Source organism: Suricata suricatta, chromosome 14 (assembly GCF_006229205.1).
Source record: "Suricata suricatta isolate VVHF042 chromosome 14, meerkat_22Aug2017_6uvM2_HiC, whole genome shotgun sequence".
NCBI classification, from domain to species: domain Eukaryota; kingdom Metazoa; phylum Chordata; class Mammalia; order Carnivora; family Herpestidae; genus Suricata; species Suricata suricatta.
In genome coordinates, this window is record NC_043713.1 from 12818116 (window position 1) to 12833260 (window position 15145).

The 15145-nt window shown below is 48.2% G+C and overlaps 1 protein-coding gene and 2 long non-coding RNA genes across 3 annotated transcripts in view; 2 read left to right on the forward strand and 1 right to left on the reverse strand.

The window, feature by feature from the left end:
* Positions 1 to 15145, forward strand: part of BCL2 (BCL2 apoptosis regulator) — a 176932-nt gene that overhangs the window by 143193 nt on the left and 18594 nt on the right. The window lies entirely within an intron of this gene.
* Positions 1435 to 2338, forward strand: LOC115277273. Its single transcript, XR_003902340.1, has 2 exons — positions 1435 to 1569; positions 1817 to 2338. It is a non-coding gene; the product is annotated as an uncharacterized LOC115277273 (long non-coding RNA).
* Positions 4610 to 8112, reverse strand: LOC115277272. Its single transcript, XR_003902339.1, has 3 exons — positions 8046 to 8112; positions 6072 to 6227; positions 4610 to 4900 (listed from the first exon to the last, which is right to left on the reverse strand). It is a non-coding gene; the product is annotated as an uncharacterized LOC115277272 (long non-coding RNA).

The following is a 15145-nucleotide window of genomic DNA, read 5'->3' on the forward strand; positions in this document are numbered from 1 at the left end:
CATTCTACTGAAATTAGCCAGTGCATGTTGGCCTTTAATGCATAATATCAAAATGGAAAGTGAAAGAAGAAACATCCATACTTGTGCTTGTTTTGAGAAGATTCCCAGCTCTCTCTCTGCTCCTAAAAAAAAAAAAAAAAAAAACCCTGCAGCCCTTACTTTGGAAAAACAATTTTTGCCCAACCAGCAAAAGAAAACTCGGGACTCCGTAAGTAGTGATATTTATTTTAAAGCAAGGAAACAGAGTTAATGATTATGTCTGCATGTGGGCGAGTGGGGGCAAAGGTGCCTTGGCTTTTCCTCCTGTTCCTGGCGAATTAGAACAGGTGTGGAAATTCCCCCAAGTTACACTGTGTCAGTTTACACGTTTGTATACAGAGTTTCATGTGTGTGCTTTTTTTTTTTTCTGAAAGTCATTCTCTTGTCATCATCTCATCTTGAAACTAGAGAGGAAGGGAATGGAAAAGCAAATTGCTAATATCAGAGGCTTCTGGAAATTCCCCTTTTATGGTGCATGAGTCTTTCTTAAGAACAGTTCTCTTTCAGTTGTGTTTTTGTGATTTTGGTGAAAATCGCTCTGCTCAGCCGGACCTCTGGTTCACTTAAGCATGATCCCAGCTCTCTGTAGAGCATGGGGCTGGCCGGACCTGGCCGAGGGACAGAAGTTTGATGTGCACTGCTTGGGGAAAAAGAGACCCGTGGAGAGACTTTGTTTTTAAAGTAGATAAACCGAGCATGAATCCACCTTCACATGATGTAAAATCATTAACTTATCCAGTTATCTCTTATAAACCAATGAATCTCACATGAACTAATGACTCACCGCTGCCCGAATGGTGGGTAGGCGGCATTCTGTGTTGATGTACACGGTCAGCTCTAGGTACAGCCTGCGTTGCATTGAAGCTAACTGACCTGTTTTTGAGTCAGGGCGATACCGGCTTATTGTACAACCAAAGGCTTTTTCCCCACACACAGTTTCAGAAGATGCCTTATTCAAAGACAGATGTAGGCCTGGGATTCTGGTCCTGGGACAGGCTTGTGTCTGATGTGCCCACAGGTGGGACGGGACCAGCGTGGGGCCAGCAGGTGGAAGCGGTCCCTGGACAAAGGGCCATCTAGGTGTTTCTGAGGCTGGCCGGCAGGCTGCCTGGGGGCTTGGAGGGCCCACCACAGGCTCATGCTTGGAACGTGGGAAGCTGGGTTCTGAGGGACTATGCTACTGAGCAAAGCCCCTGCTGGGGTCAGGTCCCTGGGCCGCCAGGTAAAGAGTATCAGGTTATTTCTGCTTTGGCAGAAGGAGGCAGTGGGCTCGGGCCCTTGGCTGTAGTGTGGTTCTTGGAAGTTACTTATTAATTGTACCTCAAGGCACCGCTAGGTTCGACCAGAAAAATACTCCTCCAGCAGCTCGCTCTGACTTCCTCTCTCCCCCAACATCCTCACAATCCACTCCTCCAGCGTGGGAAACTGAGGAGACCTCCTACCTGGGGACTCTGAGGACAGCCAGCTTCCCAGGCCCCTGGGACACATAGCCTGTCCCCTTCTTAGGAACCCTAGATTATCCTAGGTCAGGTGAGTGTAGACCCGGTTGGAGCTTTTCTTACAAAACGTCTTGACTTTTGGGTTTCTTTTTCCTGCTACACTGAGCCCTCTGTATATTTGTTTTCGTTCTAATTTTGGCATTAAAAATAAAAGAAAAGAATGTTTGGGTACAGTGTAAAAGTTTTCTCGTATCCAGATTGGAAACTCCCTAGTCCCCCTGAAACCTGGCAGGTGCCTGTTTGTTTCTCTGTCAATAAACAGTGTGTGTGCTTGGCAGGTCAAGGGCTGGTGGCCGCGGAGGACATGGCCCCACTTCACTGTTCGAGAAGGACTGAGCGGCTCCGAGTCAGGAGCAGAACCTGCCTCTCCCCTTCTTTTTTGATCTCCTGATAGAGACCACACAGTGTTCCCTTCATGGTATTTTGATGGCATATGGCGTATAAACACAGATGTGACCTTTACACTCGGCACGGGGTCACAGCAGAATCAGTGAGAAAAGATAAAACCAGCTGGAGTTGAAGTTAAAGCTGAAAAGATCTAATTCGAATTTTCCCTGGACACAATGTCGCAGAGCCCGGCACAGGTGCCTTGGAAGGGATGCTCTTCAGTCCCTTCCAAACCAGCCCGTGCGGAAGTCTCCCGTGAAAGAGCCGCCTCTGGAGGTCCCGACATACTTGGTGACACTGCTCTGAGGAGACCCTCATCCGAGGCACCCTGTGCCTCCTGCCCCGGGGGAAGTTTGCTTTATTAAAATAAAGCATCATGAGGCGTCTGGGCCAGGGTACTGTGTTGGATGGCATTTCCCTTCTTCGGGACTCAGTTTCCTCAAGTACAAAAATAAAGGGACTTGGAACCTGTTCCTTAAGCTTCTTGAATCCTGGTTTTTCTGGATGGAGGCTCAGCTTGGAAGCCTAATGCCATTTGGATACTTAATTCGGGCGGGGATACACACACACACACATACATATGTGTATGTATGTGTATATGTATATATCAGACCCACAATTAACTTGTTTGTGCAAAGACTTTCTTACTTAAGTCCAGGACTTGTCAGAATTTGAAGGCAGCCCCGGATTCCTGTTCTCATAAGCAGCTGCGGAGGCTTTCTCTTACTGAACAGCCGGCTCAGAGGAGAGGAGATGGAGGAGAAACCGGAGAGCCAAGTCTCCAAGGTTAACGCCTCCATCCCAGAGCTGCCTCCGGGCGGACACTTTTACCTGAGTCCCCGGCTGTCCAGGAAGTCAAGACTCTGGACGCAGAGCCCTTTTGAGGTTATGAAATCCATGATTTGCAGCCGCCGAGCAGAGCAAGAGAGGGGCCCTCAGGTCAGGACGTGGGCCTTTGTTTCTGTTTCTGGGAAGGTCAAGTGGACGGGCAGGTGGACATGTGGCATTCTTGTGGTGTGCAGGGGAGGGGGGGAGGGAGGCAGAGCTCTCGGCATTGTGTGTGGGGGGATCCTGCCAAGTCTGTAAGGCAGGGATTTGCGACAGGGGACTGTTGGCAAGGTCTGCAGACGTTTTTAGTTGCTGCAACGAGGCAGGGAGTTTTTATTTGAATTTAGTGACTAGAGGCCACAGAGGCTACTCAACATCCTATGATGCCCCCCCCACCCCTCCCCGAGAGCATCATGCAGCCCAAAATGTCAATTGATCTAAGTCCTAAAGCCAGTGGTAGTTTGTAAGTTGAAGGCACTGGGCTGGGGTGAGTGGGAAAAGTTATTTGCAGTCCCCCCCACCCTTCAAGGGACAGCTCTCTGCCACTCTGCTGCTGGGTGAGGCTTTGTGTTAACTATAGCTTCCTTCAGTCCTCTCCCTGCCCCTGTCTTCTACCCTCTCAGCGTTTTTTTTTTCCTTTTTGTTTTTGTTTTGTTTCGTGGTGGTGATGGTGGTGGTGGTTGGTTGTTTCTTTGTTTTGCTTCTCCACAAACTTCATGCATTTTCACTGGGTGTTCAGGGATCAGAGAATTTCTGGCCTGGAGAAAGGCCCTCGGGTGAGACAAACAATGAGAACAGAAGTCCCAAGAATGCTAAGGGCATCTCACCTCGGTCACACCTGTGGTCTGCACTGGGAGACAGAGGGTGAGCCTCTGGCCAGCAAAGAGAAAATGAGGGGAGGGTGCAGAAGAGAGAGAGTGTGGCCCGCGCTCCTGGGAAAGAAAGGAGAGGGCTGAAGGTGGCCCCAAGAGGCCCTCCTCCCTTCCGCATCTCCACGTCCTGCCCCACTGGCTGTCTTTCTTCCTCCTACCACTTACTGGTCCACTCCTCTCCTTCAGCCACCGTCCTGCTCTTCCCCTACCTACCGACAGGGGGCAGCAGAGAGCAGCCGACAGAGCTTAAAGCCAGGAACCCAACCTGGGAACCATGGCTTCACCTAGACCCCAGAGGACCCTTTGGCTTCCATTCCAACAGGTTGATGCTCTGCGACCCTCCTCTTCCATCAGCCTGTCTCTGCACCCTCAACCCCTGGAGAATGGTTCCCGCCCAGTGCACAGCACATCCCGCGCCAACCCGGCCCCGGGTCATGTTCAGTCTGGTGACTCATCTAGTGTTACTGACTTGCTGTGTGGTTTCTCAACCTTTCAGACGAGGCATTTTGCCTCATCAGGCTGACTGTCCGTCCCCTGAGGCAGGAGCCGTGCTCTGTCCCTGATGTTTCCCCGAGGCACCAGTCCAACGCTGTTCCCAGAGTCTGAGGGCCTTTCCGTGGATTGATGGAGAGGGCCCTGTCATCTGCTGCCTGCCTGCCATGTCCCCACAGACCCGCCTTAGCCCAGGCCCTCACAGCCAATGCCATCACCCCCTTGTCTTTAGAGGCAAATAACTGAACTCAAAGGCATTAGACATGTTGTCCAAGGTCTTAAAGCTATGAAGTAGTAGCCTTGGAAATCCAACTCAACATTAGACTCTCCCACACGCCATCTTGCCGTCTGAGTCCCACCCAGTCCTAAGAATCTCCTACCACATGTAATAAGCCCATCTTCCTTGAGCACTTCCTTGAGTCTTTATAGATTGTGCTGTTTAGTTTAGTTTTGATTCATTTATTTATTTGCTCCCCAAACACAGAGCTTCCGCCAGGCATCAGGCACTGTTAGACCTCTAGAGGACAGAGATGAACAAGGGCATTGCCACCCTCGAGGACATGGATGCATAGCAGTGAGCTTGATAGTGAGCAGAGATGGGTGTGATGGGGAGGTGATGGCTTGGTCAAGAAGAGCTTCACAGAGGAGGTGATGTGTGAGCGGAGCGTCAGGAGGCACGGGGACGTGGTGGGAGCTGGGTCTCAGCTGATGACGTTGGTAGTTCCATGGAGTGCAAGGCATGAGCTGGGTGCTGCTGGAGGCATGGGTCAGGGCCTGGTCACCCTGCAGATAATGGAGAGTCGCTCAGGGTCTTTGGATGAGAGAGAAGGACATGATCGTTTGTGGTTTAAAAGGAGCCCCAGCAGCTGTGCTGAGGGTGGGCTGGAGGGAGCAGGGTGGGGGAGGCAGATCAGAGCCCCGCAGCAGGGTGACATGCGTGGGTGGGGAGAGAGGAGGGAGAAGTTGGGAGTCACTTCACGGTCTCCCACTCGGTTGCACACTGCCAGGGGCTGACTAGGGGGTTTAGAGGCAAATTTTAGGAAGGCTTGATGAGTGCCCTTACGGAGTGAGTTGAGTTGAGGGACCTGATGTATACATGAATACATTTGGTTCCGGGTCAGGGCTTCCATGGCTGATTGGGCAGCCATCAGCACAAAGGCCTTTTAGCAAAGTTCTAGCTAAAATCGAGGAAGAGTATGAAGTCTCCACCCCGTGGGGGATGGCCTATTCCATAAGTCCATCCCTCCTTGTGGAATTGTAGTACTGAGTTATCTTTTTCGCTGAGCTACCTACTCCAGGTCAACAAGAATGACCCACAGGTGGAAGGTTCAGGGATGTGATAAATAAATGAGTTTCTTCTTGTCTGTACCAGTGAGAGTGCGTGACTATCCCCACATTCCACATTCGGGCTTCCCCTTTCCAGGGCCACAGCTGATTTTTAAACATCACTGTCTTATGGAAGGTTCCTTTCCTCTTGAACATCCTGCTGTCTGTCTTCCTCTGGACCTGCCATTGGCTTTTTGAAGTATCCAGATTTCAATGGAGCGTTCAGGTTGGGACCTCATGGCTTGACACAGTTAGATGTCCTTTCTGTTGCCTGATGAGGACCAGGCTGGCCTTTCTGCACTGAGATCTGGAGAAATGAACTTCCCCAACTCCGGATCTCTTCTCCTGGGCTTGTAGCTGACAGCCCAAAGGTATCAAGTCTAGTTTGAAGTTTCCTTGTTGTTGTTTAAGAATGACCTTGACTAATGATATTAGGAAACAAGGTCCTAAAATCAAAACCCACAAGCCCTGCAAACAGAACTTTACCAGCTTCAACCATTGCACACCACTATTTTCATATGTGCATTTCCTACCAACTCCTTATAACAAAAGTCCCAAGAAAGGGACATTGAGATCCCTGACAGTTAAATGGAAAGACAAGAAAGGACAGGAAGAGAATCACAATTACCGAGTGCCAGTCCCTGTGCTGAGCTCTTCACAGAAGTCACGTATCCTGGTGACAACTCCAGACCCAAAGTCTTATTTTCCACATTTTATGAATTTAAGAAGTAGAAGCTCAGAGAGGTTAAAGAACTCATCTCACATGAGTTAGATTTAAGGATTCCTGGGAAAGAAAGGAGAACAGGTAACTCATCCAACTCATTGACACGGTGAGTAATGTGCAGAGTCCAGGTTCAAGGCCAGATCTGCCTTATTCTAATGCGTGTGTGCCTTCCGGGAGCTTCATCCTAGAAAAGTGGGAGGGGGATACATAGGATCCCAAGGGAGGTAGCTTCTCAGGTGAGAGAGAGCTGAAGCTATATGGGTACACTAGCCTCTTAACATTTCCTGCTGAAGGAGCTGTTGTCAAATAGAAAATACCTAAGTTGAAGACACTGTGAGGTATCATCACCTGACCAGTCCACCATCCTGCCATAATGGCTACTCTACAGTTTCACCAAAACCAAGTAATTACATCTTCCAGTAAGAAAGGAAGGTGCTGGGACTCATGAGTGTCAGTCGGTTAGGCATTGAACTTTGGCTCAGGTCATGATCTCATGGTTCATGGGTTCGAGCCCCATAGCAGGCTCTCTGGATCCTTTGTCTCCCTCTCTCTGCCTCTCTCTCTCTCTCTCTCTCTCAAAAATGAATAAACATTTACCAAAAAAAATAAGGATGGTGCTGAGGACAGGCACATGAGTTATTATTTTTCTGCCTCCTGGGAATACTTCTCACTTTATTATTTGGTAGTAAGACTATTTAAGAGTAGCGCTCTGTAGATAGATGGATAAGCTCCCGAGTTTGACAAAAGCCTGTGCGCATGTGCTAGAAAATTGAGGCATATGTTTCATCTTCATCATCCTGTCCGACTTCACTTAACGGCAAAACCTCAGGCGTGTGGATGAATTGGGGCAGGGGGACGGTTTTTACCAACTAATGAAAGAATCTTTAATTTTAGAATCTCTTGAAAGAGATTGTTTTTAAAATTTCAAGTACCCAGAATTGGGCACACAGAGTGTTGTTTCCAAGTGGCGGCTCTGTTTAGCGAATAATGACCACATCAAAACGCCAGGCTCAGTATGGTGTGCTCCGTTTCTGGTCCCCTAACAGTCACATCAATCTGGTGTCAAATGCACGTTTCTAAAGAACTCGAACATTGTTTTCTCTTAGTTAGATAAACAAACTCCTTGATCTCTATATATAACTATTTGTTGGCGAGTCTCGTGTTCGCTATACAAAGCGGTTGAACACAAGAGAGATATTTTGCAGGTTGGCTGTTGAGTAAAGGCTGTCTGTTTTGATCAGGGTCTCGGTATCTCCTACCCAAAGCCCTACTTGCAGCTCTGAATTCCCAGTTTCCAGAATGTCCTCCAGAGCTGTCCTGTCGGCTGCTGTAGATTCCGTACGTAGAGAGCTGCTCCCAGGTTTCTTCTTTCCCGGGAAGGAGCCTGGCCTTGTGAATTAGCCAACGGGCCCATTTAACTCTGTTTCCTAGCTCATTTACCCAAGGGCTCAGGGCCCCACTGAAAACCTTCACATAACAGAAAGCCAGTGTTTGGGGGGCATTTGGTTTCAACTTGCTTGTGTTTGAACATTTATATTTATAATAGCGCTAATCTCTAAAGGACTCAAATCACATTAAGAGCTTTATCTAAGGCTGCCAAGGAAATTAGCATGTATCCACATGACTGGGAATGATGAGAAATGGGGTTGGGCCTACAGAAATTTAATAAGCTCCGACTTTCATTTCAATTATCTTTTCCATGAGGTTTGTTTTCAACCCATGTGGTCAGGCCAGGGTACACATTTCCCCCCAGCTCGCACTGTCACCCTCACCCTGGGCCCCTCACCGCCGTGGCCATGTTGCCTGGGTGGACTGGCCTGCCTGGTGTCACCCTCCTCTGAACCCCCCATCCCCCGCCCGTGTATCAGTGCCACTTACTCGTTGCTTGTTGTATTTCTCCCTCCTGGTTTCTCAGACTTGTCTCCTACTGGAGGGCAAAAATGTGTGCTTTTCTCTTGCGTTCACCACAGAGTTTAGGTCATGCAGGCTGTGTAACTGTGCTTGGTAAATAACGTGGGCTAGATGGTTAGTCAGCCAGGGGGTGGGCCGGTGTGGTGGGAGATAGATGGGCCGTGGCGGAAAGTAGCTCGGGGTCACAACACACACTGCCAGCGCAGGGAAGGGAATTTTGGGGGGAAATCTAGACAGATGAGTTTGATCTATCTATCAGGCCAGTTTATAGAAAAAGCACAAGAAGGGGAAAATTCCCTGTGAGCAGTGGGAGAGATGAAAGAGAAGTAGGGATTGCCCCTTATTGCATTACAGAAAGGGAAACCAAGATGACTTATCAAGTAATTTTTTTGACGCTAAAATGAAAGCTCAGGGCAGTTAGGATGGAACGAGGCTCATTTGCCTTCTCGGTGGAGACATGGCCTGATACACTTTGAAGAACGTCGCCTGTCAGACTAGAAGAATGTGACAGGAGTCCCCCAGTGGAGGCTGGAGAGTCCATCCCTACTCTCCTAACCAGGATAACTGCTTCATAAGCATCAGAGTTTAGGTTGCAGTCCGACAGTCCTAGACTTATTCCTGCCTGAAGTTCTGCACAATGACTTAGCTGAGCTTTAGCATTTCTTTAGGAATCCCTATGTAAATGTGATTCTTGACCCCTACATGGAGACTGTTGGTTTATCACTGAAACAGGCTCACTCAAGGCCAAGTAGAATCTGGTTGTCGAATCGGTTCCGGGCTTTTGGGTTCAGAGAAGCCTTGGCAGTGACAGTTTCACAGCCAAGGGAGAAGGTGACTTGAGGGAAGATAGGAGCGAAGATTCATGCAAAGGGAAAAGGTGATGGCAAAGTTAGAGGGATAAGGGAAGGGGAGAAGAAGAGTAGATCTACATAGCAATAAGATAAGAAAAATCATTCCAATGCCCCATGGACAAAAAAGAGATTTTTCTGTTTTTCGTTAGGCCCTAATGCACCCACCTCCGTGACAAGACGGGGAGCGCAGGGGCTTTGTGTGGAATCCACTCCTGAAGTGGAGTCACTAAAGCCAGAGGGGAGACACCAGAGCAGTCTTTCCACCAGATCTCTGTTTGGTTTTTGTTTTGTTTTCATTTTCGGGTTGACTCCAGCCGAGTGGGGAAAAATTCTACGTGGACCAAGGAAACTTCCCTCCCTAAATCTAAAAGTCTTATGTTGAGAGAAACGTTTCAGGAGAGAGCCATATAGTTAAGCATGGTGCTTGACTCCACACAAAAACTGGGCAAACGGTTCTTAATGGCCTCTCCTCTCTTCCTCAGTAGAGCCTCTGCTGGACGCTGTAATAACAGAGGAGAGGAATATTGGAGATTCTATCAAGAAAAGGCTTTTAAAGGAAGGCTGTGTTCTTGCAGTCTTACTTGGACTATCTCTCTGAATACCTGAATGGTTCCAGTTGCTTCTTGAATATGAATTGAGAGTGGCAGAATTAAATCTCACCGGGCTAGGACAGCAACAGAGGCAGAAATAAGTCAAAGCCCTCTGTTATCAACCAACACTTTCCCGAGAAATTAGCTTGATTTTTTTTTACTCATGATTTAAAATTTTACAAAGAGGCAGAGATGTTATAAGGAAGCGTGCCCTGGCTGTGGTCAGGCTTCCAATATCTTGGCTCTGTGCGAGCCCATTTTGCAGGGAATCCTTACTGTTTTTAGGGAGGCTGTGTGGTAGAGTAGAAGGCAAGGTATTTTAGGTCAAAATTATGGGTTTGAGTCCTAGTTTCACTCTTGATTAACAACTGTATGTCCTCGGGAAAGTTACATATTTTTGCTCATCTATAAAACGGGAGTGACAACAGTCATGACTTACCTGTGGGCTGTTGGGAGGCTCTACCAGCTGGTAGGTATGGAAGCACTTTATCAACTATAGTACTTCCAGTGAATATTTGTTTTCATTCGTAATAAGTACCTGTGTCATAATGGGAAAGAGAATGATATTGTTTCATTTTCAATATACATTCACTCTTTATTTAATTACCCTTTCAGTGTCCTGCTGTGTTATAGCCAGCAAACCAGACGTCCGGAGGACCCTCTGTCACTTCCTACTATTATATCGCATTAGTGTGAGGTTTACTGCTTACCCAGCACTGGCTAATTTTGGGCCTTTACAAATAAGGATAAAAGTCCAAGGGCCAGAAAGATTAAGGATTAAATTAATTTTTAAAATAACAGGTCTTTTCATACATTCTCTTCTCATTTATATGGTGCTGGTAATTTTTTAAATTCGATTTTCCTCAGGGCACTTCATACTAAAAATGATGACGTCACTTGTCTCTTGTAATTGCATTTCTTTTGATTTTCATTTATTATGACTTACACATCACTGACACTTTTCCTGGAATGTTCAAAGGATACATCATCCAAATAAAAGGAAAAAAATACTGTCATCATAAAAAAGGGAAAGAGAGCAAGGGAGAGCGTGGATATTCCTCTCTTTTGGTTCCAAACAAGGCAAAGTCCTCATCCCTCATTCTTTGTATATGCCAAGGCTGATGTCATGGAGCCAATCCAGTTTGGGGTTATCTGAAATGAAAAAAAATAAATAAATAAAGGCACTTCAACAGTCTTCTGAAGCCTGAAAAACAAATTTTCCACAGTCTGATAACCCAAAAATGACTGAATGGATTTTCTGTTTTAACAAGCAGTGGGGGCCTGGAGGGCCATTGGGGAAACGATTTAAAAATGGAAAGTTTCAGTTCAAACGGGGTGCTCTGGGAGATCCAAGAAACGCTGGAGGGGCTGAAAAGGAATAACATGGTTATCTGGAGTAATAACGTGGTTCTATTATCTGAGGGATAGGACTGACAACCAGAAAGTTCCGTTGGTTGATGTGTTAACTTACCACTAATGAATATTATTTATGAGTGATAAGTAGGACACAACCAGGGAAAGTGTCTGTTAATTTTTCATAAAACCATCTCTGCATTCTCGAAATACGGCTTCTGTTCCACTTGAAGCGCAGTCCTGCATAGCGGCGGTGTGGATTCCTAAGCAGGAATAGGTAGGGGAGAGTGTAGGAACCAGACCTGGGATTCTCATTTTCTGGGGCCTTGATGGTTTGGGAAGTTGTTTCTTTCCTTCTTCTTCTTCTTCTTCTTCGTCTTCGTCTTTGTCTTCGTCTTCGTCTTCGTCTTCATCTTCGTCGTCTTCATCGTCTTCGTCGTCTTCGTCGTCTTTGTCTCCTTCATCTTCGTCTTCTTTCTTCTTCTTTCTTCTTCTTTCTTCTTCTTCTTCTTCTATTATTATTATTATTATTATTATTATTATTATTTTAACGTTGATTTATATTTGAGAAAGAGACAGAGTGCAAACTGGGAGGGGCAGAGAGAGACAGAGGTAGACTCTGAAGCAGGCTCCAGGCTCTGAGCTGCCAACACAGAGCCCAAGGAAGGGCTTGAACCCACAAGGCCTGAGATCATGACCTGAGCCAAAGACTGACGCTTAACCGACTGAGCCACCACCCAAGTGCCCCTGGACAGTTGTTTCTTCTGCTTTCTAGAATATCAGGCAGTTTCCTAACTTCTGTCTCTGTTAAGGCAGTTAACTTCCAGGGTTCTTTTCGTGAAACCAGCCCTAGGATTCAGGCCCCCATTTGCACCTGGAATAGAGGGAATGGCAACTCGGAGACTTTCAGTGAGAATCAGAAGTAGCCTTTGGTCTCCCAGGCTCTCAAGTTACATCTTCTTCCCATCCTCTCTGCTTCTGACATACAAACATGTAAGAGTCCCAGGATCTACAAGTTATGGAAACTTCGATCCCCAGAGGGCCTCGAGAGGACATGTGGGGCCTTCTCTTCCTGTCACTGATGAGGCTTTTGAAACCTGGAACTATGACTCCCTTGACAGAAAAGAGAGAGCCTGAGCCGGCAGTGGATGCTCGGACCCCACTGCTTGTCCACTGCACGGACTGTGACGTGACCAAGGATCGAGCACAATCAACTTCTGAGGCAGTGCACAACTCTGCTTGGACTTTTTTGCCTTTGAAAGAATGTCTTCTATTGTCAAACATTACACCTTGGAATTCTTGCTTTCTTACCCAAACGTCTTCTAGACTTGGGACACCTGGGTGGCTCAGTGGGGTAAGCGTCAGGCTCTTGATTTCAGCTCAGGTCATGATCTCAGGGTTCATGAGTTTGAGCCCCGCATCAGTCTCCACACTGACATTCAACCTCACACCACTTACAGTGGTTCTCTTGTGACAAGAACTCCCAAAATCTTTGTAAGTTGCCTTAGCACCTTTCAGGTATACAACAGTGTTACTAACTAGTCACCACGCTGTGTGCTCTATCCCAGGATTTCTTTAATTTATGTCTGGAAGTTTGTACAAAAGGTCTCATAGACATGATGACAATGAAATTATAATTTTTGAACATCTAGAATTATCCTTGGGGCATCTGGGGGGCTTTGGTTAGGTGTCTGACTCTTGACTTCAGCTCAGGTCATGATCTTACGGTTCGTGGGAACTAGACCTGCATCCGCGTCTATGCCTACAGTGTAGAGTTTGCTTGGGATTCTCGCTCTTCCTCTCTGTCTGCCCCTCCCCTGCTTGTGCTCTGTCTCTCTCAAAGTAAATAAATAAAACATGAGAAAAATAAGTCATCTTTAGTAAAACTATCTTCTCCAAGTGATGTACTAAGGTAGCAAAACTCACCGATGTGAATCTGTAACCCATCTACTGTAAACGTATACCCAGAGTCAGACATCTCTCAGAACCCTCCAGGTGTGTGTGAAATAACCCTCATCTTTTTTTCACAGTTTTCCAGGTTTCGTTTAGTAGGTTAGGATTACCTCGAAAGGCATTTAAATGATGTTTCAGGTTTAAACGGAAATGAAAAGCATACAAAATTGTAAGACTTAAGAATTTCAAGAATTTGGCAGAGGTGGAAACTCACAGGGAAACAAAACCCAACCCGTGACATTTGGACATTTTTGTTCTGTCCTTTAATCTACCACATGTACCCCCTCCAGTCGTCCCGTTGCTGCCTAGCCAGTGTTTAAAGTCGCAAGGGTTAACTGAGTTTGTGGAGCAAGTCCCTCCCTCAGACTCCAGCCCGGGCCATGGGCAGTCAGACAGCCATGGTCAGAGGGCAGCAAGGACACCCCGCATGGCCTCGTGCCATCCACGGGGCTCAGTCCGGCCAGGTTCTCCCAAAGCGTCCCTGACCAGGGCCCTTCAGCCACCGCGAGGAGAGCTGGCAGCTGTGGCCAACGTGCAGTCTTCTTCCCATCTGAGAGGGTGGCGGATTCCCAGCTTCCAAAAACTGCAGAGCATGCCTGTCCTAGAAAGGGACAGACGGAGGGAGACCAGGAGCAAAAGAAATCAGAGCCGAGGAGTGAGCTTGAGCAAGACAAGGAGGGAACAGAAGACACAGGCAGTGGAGAACAAGAGGGGTCTGGGACATAGGAGACGCAGTCAGTGTGGGAGCCTGAGTGTGAGGCGCTGGGGGGCTGGCTCGGGCCAGTCTTGTCTGCCCCTCACGCTGAGTAACCCTCCCCAGCAGGATGGGAGGTGTCCTGTGCTCAGAGCTGCGCGTAGGCAAGTGACAAGACCCGGGGATTGGGCCTTTGCTGGTCTGTCCTTAAATTGGAGAAATGGAGGCATTGAACGCATTTCCGATGTTATAACTCTTGACATTATGAAGTGTTTCTGGGAACGCCCTGGGTGGCTCAGATGGTTAAGTGCCTGACTTCAGCTCATGTCATGATCTCGTGGTTCGTGAGTTCAAGCCCCGCGTCAGGCTCCATGCTGACAGCTCAGAGCCTGGAGCCTGCTTCGGATTCTGTGTCTCCCTCTCTCTCTGCCCCTGCCCCGCTCACGCTCTACCTCTCTTAGTCTTTCAAAAATGAATAAACGTTAACAAAAATGTGAAGAAAGTGTTTCTGGCTTACTTGGCCCGACGGCAGCAATAATCCCAAACTTGCCCCACAAACTAGCCTTCCAGAGACAAACTGAAGCAAACATTAAAGGATTAAACACTCAGCGAGCAGATGGGTTCTTGTAAAATGCTCTGTGGGCAGGTTCCTAGGAATTTAAAGGTCTCTGGCTTTGTTAAATTATGAAAACTTTCCAAGTGGAAGTCAGCAGAGCAAACAGTTACAGTCATGAGACTTGGAGGTGATGCCTGCCCGGCTTGGCGACAGCCCACTGAGCGGGGTCAGGATGGTGTGGCCTGGGGACCCGCACACCTCGCTCAGCCCTCGCTCTGCATCCCTGCCTCCCGGGGACGCAGCGGGCCTGCGGGAATGACCATGCAGGACCCCGGGAAGGACTGAAAGCCGGCCACCACTGTGGACGCTCTCGGGCCCCGGGTTTTAATATCCCAGATAGGCTTCAAGTTGTATTTGCTTTCGCGTCTCCAGGAAATTTTGCCTCCTTCACATTCCAGAATTCCCTGGTGAAGCAGCCTCGTGAATAGGAGGGCCTTTCCTGAATGCTGTGGAAGGAATTTCTCCTGGGGGACGCCTGTCTCTGTCTTCGCAGCATTTTTAAATACTCGCGAGGTGGCCACCTGGGCCGAACCACAGACTGGGAAGTCACAGAGCGCCGCACGCATTCCCGTGGGATCCGGCTCTGCAGAGCTCCTGTGGCGGTTGTCGAGGGGCCTGCCCTGGAGAGACGGGTGCTTTCTCCCCCATCATGGGCCTTCTTTCTCTTACTGCAGCCCTGCTCGCTCTGACTCACCCCTGGCCACCCAGCCACACCCCCTGAGGACCTGCCACAGTCTGGCCACCAACACCCACCTTGATTCCATGTCCCGAGATGCCCTCCTCCTTCTCTTCCTCTATTCAGACTCCAGGTTCGGCTCCTGTGCCCTCCAGCCCATCTTCGAGACCTTCAATGCACTTACTGAGCCTTCCCCGTCACCCATCAGGACTTGTTCTTTAACTTCTGCTTACCACTAGTGTCCCCAAGGCCTCCATCTCCTTGTCCGCCTCTCATGGGAAAAGAAAAGCGTGCTTGGAAAAGCACGTTCCTGGGAGGTGCATAGGCCTAGACT